The following is a 5,883-nucleotide window of genomic DNA, read 5'->3' as shown; positions in this document are numbered from 1 at the left end:
CTTTTATTTTGATGTCATGATTTTTCCCTCTTCTTATGATGGTCTTGTGTAGGTAGTGTCAGGCACTATGAGGTCATGGATATTGAGGTCACTTATGTCTGGAGGGAGCACATTGTAAGGAGTCCTATACTTCCTTTGGCTCTTACATTCTTTCCGCCACCTCTTCTGCATTAGACCTTGAGCCTTGGAAGGTGTGATCGAGATTTACTTGGTACTCTACTCACTTCTTTCCAGCACCATGATACCTTCTGAGTCATCCCAAGGTCACTGACATCTGAAAAGAGAAGATTCTCTACCCAAAATGAGAGTAGCATTATATATTAATATATATATATATATATATATGGTAACATAATATAATATAAGGGTGTGAATATTAAGAGAAGTGCTTACTGGGCAGTTTGATAAGCATAGTATATACACTTATCCAAGCATCAGCAGATGTTACACCCTAGTTTTAAGTTTTCAGTATCAGGGATGTATTCCTCCCATGGAGCAGGCCTCCAGTACAATTGGAAGGTGGTTGGTTTCCACCATGACAGATGTGCCACTATTGCACCCATTGCCTCATTTGGCCTGGCTGGCCAATTACAAGGCTTTCAGTGTCCAATGTTGAGTATCTTCACTGTTGGTATCTCTTTATCCCATTGAACTGCATGTATAATGGTTTCTTCCAGCTTTCTGTCAGCTGGTCTACATGGGGGAGACTATCAGCTCACTTCCAGCAGAATTTCTCAGTGGCCTTGCAGCCCAAGTATGTGGAGTCTTCAGCAATAGTGTCTCACTATCAACTCCTGGTGGGAAACCAAGGGCATCAACAATGGCCTATAATGTTTTGGGGGCATCAGGGACCTCCCTGGCCAACAACTCACTGGAAAGTATCCCATCCCTGGCACTGAAAATTTTCTAGCAATGATCTATGGCTCCTTAGTGTTCCATTGTCCAAAACTGGAGGATTCCACATTACTTATTTATATCCAGTTAGATTTGATTAGCCCTCTCTCCACCTTTCCTTCACTCAATCTCCTCTCCTGACTTCACTTTGGACCTTTTCACCCCTGTTAATCTATTCTTCTACTTACATATATAAAATACCAACCCATTAAGTGCCCTACTCACTGCCTTTCTCTTCCCTTTGTATCGATTTTTTACCTTACTGCCCTCTGCTACTGAGTTTTGTCTTTCTCACACAGAAGCCCAATCATCTGCAGCTAGCAGCCACATATAAGAGAGAACATGTGGTGCTTGGCTTTCTGGGCCTGGGTTACCTCACTTAGTATAATCCTTTCCAGATCCATCCATTTTTCTGCAAATTTTGTAACTTCATTTTCTTTACTGCGGGGTAGAACGCCATTGTATAAGTGTGCCATATATTCATTATCCACTCATCAGTTAGGGACATCTAGGCTGGTTCTATTTCCCAGCTGTTATAAATTGAGCAGTAATAAACACGGTTCAGCATGTACTTCTAAGGAAATGATATGAATCCTTAGGATATATGCCCAGGAGTGCTATAGCTGGGTCATATGGTAGATCAATCTTTAGCTGTTTTAGGAACCTCCACACTGATTTCCACAATGGCTGGACCAGATTGCATTCACACCAACAGTGCAGAAGGGTTCCTCTTTTTCCACATCCCCGCCAGCATTTGTGATCATTTGTTTTCATGATGGTAGCCAATCTGACAGGAGTGAGATGGAATCTCAATGTAGTTTTAATCTGCATTTCCCTGTAGGGATGTAGAACATTTTTTTTAGATGTTTATATGCCATTCGTATTTCTTCCTTTGAGAATGTTGTATTTAGCTCCATAGCCCAATTTTTGATTGGCTTGTTTGATTCCCTATTATTTAACTTTTTGAGTTTTTGAGTTTTTGAGATATTAATCCTCTATCAGGTATGTAGCTGGTGAAGACTTTTTCCCATTCTGTAGGTTGCCTCTTTGCTTTATTCACAGTGTCCTTTGCAGTACAAAAGCTTTGTAATTTCATGAGGTCCCAGTGGTTAATCTGTGGTTTTATTTATTTATTTATTTATTTATTTATTTATTTATTTATTTATTTGAGAGTGACAGAGAAAGAGGCAGATAGAGAGACAGAAAGAGAGAGAGAGAATGGGCGTGCCAGGGCCTCCAGCCAATGCTAACAAACTCCAGATGCATGCTCCCCCTTGTGCATCTGGCTAACATGGGTCCTGGGGAATCAAGCCTCGAACCAGAGTCCTTAGGCTTCACAGGCAAGTACTTAACTGCTAAGCCATCTTTCCATTCCTAATCTGTGGTTTTATTGTCTGAGCAATTTGGGTTGTATTCAGAAAGTCTTTGCCCAAACCAATATGTTGAAGGGTTTCCCCTACATTTTTTCCTGTAGCAGTTTTAGAGTTTCTGGTCTGATGTTAAGGTCTTTAATCCATTTGACTTAATTCTTGTGCATGGAGAGAGAGAAGAATCTATTTTCATCCTTCTACAGATACATATCCAGTTTTTCCAACACCATTTGCTGAAGAGGCTGTCTTTTCTACAATGAGTGTTTTTGGCATTTTTATCAAATATCAGGTGGCTATAGCTACCTGGACTTACATCTGGGTTCTCTATTCTGTTCCATTGATCTACATGTCTACTTTTGTGCCAGGACCATGCTGCTTTTGTTACTATGGCTCTGTAGTATAGGCTAAAATCAGGTATGGTGATACCACCAGCTTTATTTTTGTGATTCCAACTGTATTTTTGGATTGTTTTTTCTACTTCCATGAAGAATGCCTTTGGAATTTTGATGGGGATTGGAGACTGCTTTCGGTAAGATTGCCATTTTCACAATTTTGATACTTCCAATCCAGAAACAAGGGATGTTTTTCCACTTCCTAGTATCTTATGCAATTTCTCACTTGAGTGCTTTCAGGTTTTCATTGTAGAGATCTTTTACTTCCTTGGTTAGGTTTATTCCAAGGTACTTTATTTCTTTGATGCAGTTGTGAATGGGAGTGATTCTCCGATTTCATCCTCTGTGTGTTTGTTATTAGCATTTATGAAGGCTACTGATTTCTGTGTATTTATTTTGTATCCTGCTACATTGCTGTAGGGTTGGATCAGCTCTAACAGTTTGCTGTAGAGTCTTTAGGGTCCTTTATATGTAGAATCATGTCATCTGCAAGTAATGATAACTTGATCTCTTCCTTTCCAATTTATATCCCTTTTATGTGTGTTTCTTGCCTTATTGCTATGACTAAGACTTCCAGTACTATATTAAATAAAAGTGGGGACAGTGGACACCCTTGTCTTTGTCCTTATTTTAGTGGAAAAGCTTCCAATTTTTCCCCATTTAGTAATATGTTGGCTGTAGACTTGTCATAAATTGCCTTTATTATATTGAGATATGTTCCTTCTATTCCCAGTCTCTGTAGGATTTTTATCATGAAGGGATGTTGGATTTTGTCAAACACTTTCTCTGAGTGTAATGAAATGATCCTGTGATTTTAGTTCTTGAATACATTTATATAATGTATTACAATTATCAATTTGTGTATGTTGAACCATCCCTGCATTGCTGGGATAAAGCCTATTTGGTTAGGGTGAATGATCATTCTGAGATATGCTTGTATTCTGTTTTCCAATATTTTGTTGAGAATTTTTGCATCTATGTTCATGAGGGAGATTGGTCTGTAATTTTCTTTTCTTGTTCTATCTTTGCCTGGTTTGGCATCAGGGTAATGCTGGGTTTATAGAAGGAGTTTGGTATAATTCCTTCTTTTTGTATTTTATGAAAAAGCTTAAGAAGCAATGGTGTTAGCTCTTCCCTGAAGGTCTGGTAAAATTCAGCAGTGGATCCATCTGGGCCTAGGCTTTTTTTAGTTGGGAAATTTTTGATAACAGTTCGGATCTCCATGCCTGTTATAGGTCTATTTAAGTGATTAATCTCATCTTGATTTAGTTTAGGTAAGTCATATAAATCAAGTAACTCATCCATTTCTTTCAGATTTTCATACTTTGCACAGTATATGCTCTTATAGTATATCCCTATGATTTTTTGAATTTCTCTGGGATCTGTTGTGATGTTACCTTTTTCATCTCTAATTTTATTAATTTGTGTCTCTTCTCTCTTTCTTTCAGTCAGATTTGATTAGGGTTTATCAATCTTGTTTATCCTTTCAAAGAACCAACTCTTTGTTTCATCGATTCTTTGCATTGTTTTTTTTTAGTTTCTATTTCTTTATTTTCTGCCCTAACCTTAGTTTTTCCTTCCTGTCTGCTGATTTTGGGTTTGACAAATTCTTTTTACAAGGCTTTAGGGTGATGCATGAGGTCATTTACTTGCAACCTTTCTAATTTATTAATATAGGCAGTTTAAGCTATGTATTTACCTCTTAGCACTGCCTTCATTGTGTCCCAGAGATTTTGGTATGTTGTGCTCTCATTATCGTTTTACTTTATAAATTTTTTGATTTCCCTCTTGATTTCTTCATTGACCCATTCATCATTTAGTAAGGCATTGTTTAATTTCCATGATTTTGTGTGTTCTCTATAGTCTTTCTTGGTATTGATTTGTAGTTTGATTCCATTGTGGTCAGATAGAATGCAAGGAAGGAATTATTTCAAATTTTGTGTATTTGTTAAGATTTGCCTAATATATGGTCTATTTTAGAAAATGTTCCTTCTGCTGATGGAAAGAATGTATATTCTGCAGCCTTTGGATGAAATGTACTGTAGATATCTGTTGGGTCCATTCCTTCTATGACCTCATTTAGTACAGATGCCTCTCTGTTTATTTTTTCTTGGGATGACCTGTCAATTGATGATATGGGGTGTCAAAGTCACCCACTAACACTGTGTTTGGTGTTATCTGTGACCTTAGTTCTAATAGCATTTGTTTGATGAATTTGGGGGTCCTCCAATGTCCTCCTGTTGGAGGGTGCCCTTAATCAATATAAAGTGGCCTTCCTTATCTTTCTTAACTAATGTTGAACTGAAGTCTACCTTGTCAGATATTAGGATAACAACCCCTGATTGTTTTCTAGATCCATTTGCTTGAAGCACTGTTTTCCAACCTTTCATCCTACGATAGTGTCCATCCTTTGTAGAAAGGTGGGTTTCTTGGAGGCAACAAATTGAAGGATCCTGCTTTGTATCCCAGTCTGCCAGCCTATGTCTTTTGGTTGGGGCATTGAGGCCATTGATATTAAGAGATATTATTAAAAGTTGTGTATTCATTTTTGCCATTTTTTGTAGTTCTTCCAGTTTTATCTTTGCTCTCTTGTGTTTACTAGTATTTGAGTATTGTTTGTTTTTTCCTGGTTCCTTATATGTGTGCTTTTCTTTTTCTTCAGCATAGAGGATTCTTTCAAGTATTTTCTATAGAGCTGGTTTTGTCTTCATATAGTCCTTTAGCCTGCTTTTGTGATGGAATGTCCTTATTTCTCAGTCTATTTGAATGGATTGCTTTGCAGGATTAAATAATCTTGGTTGACAGTTGTTATCTTTCAGAACTTGGAATAAATCAGTCCACATCCTTCTGGCTTTTAAAGTTTGTGTTGAGTAATCTGCTGTAATCCTGATAGGCTTGCCTTTGTAGGTAACTTGATTTTTCTCTCTGACTGTTTTCAATATTTTTTCTTTGGTTTATTTGTTTTGTAGTTTGATTTTAATATGGCGAGGAGAGGTTCTTTCCAGGGTTTGTCTGGCTGGTGTTCTAAAGGGTTTCTGTATCTGCATTGGCACCTCTTTCACAATTTGGGGGAAGTTTTCTTCTATGATTTTGTTGAAGATGCCAACTATGCCTTTGTTTCTCCTTCTACTATGCCCTGAATTCTTATGCTTGCTCTTTTCATAGTGTCCCAAATATCTTGAAATTCCCTCTCCTACTTTTCTATAAGTTTATCTTTCTCTTTGTTG

This window comes from Jaculus jaculus, chromosome 10, assembly GCF_020740685.1.
Source record: "Jaculus jaculus isolate mJacJac1 chromosome 10, mJacJac1.mat.Y.cur, whole genome shotgun sequence".
Lineage (NCBI taxonomy): Eukaryota > Metazoa > Chordata > Mammalia > Rodentia > Dipodidae > Jaculus > Jaculus jaculus.
Note: the sequence above shows the minus strand (reverse complement) of the source record.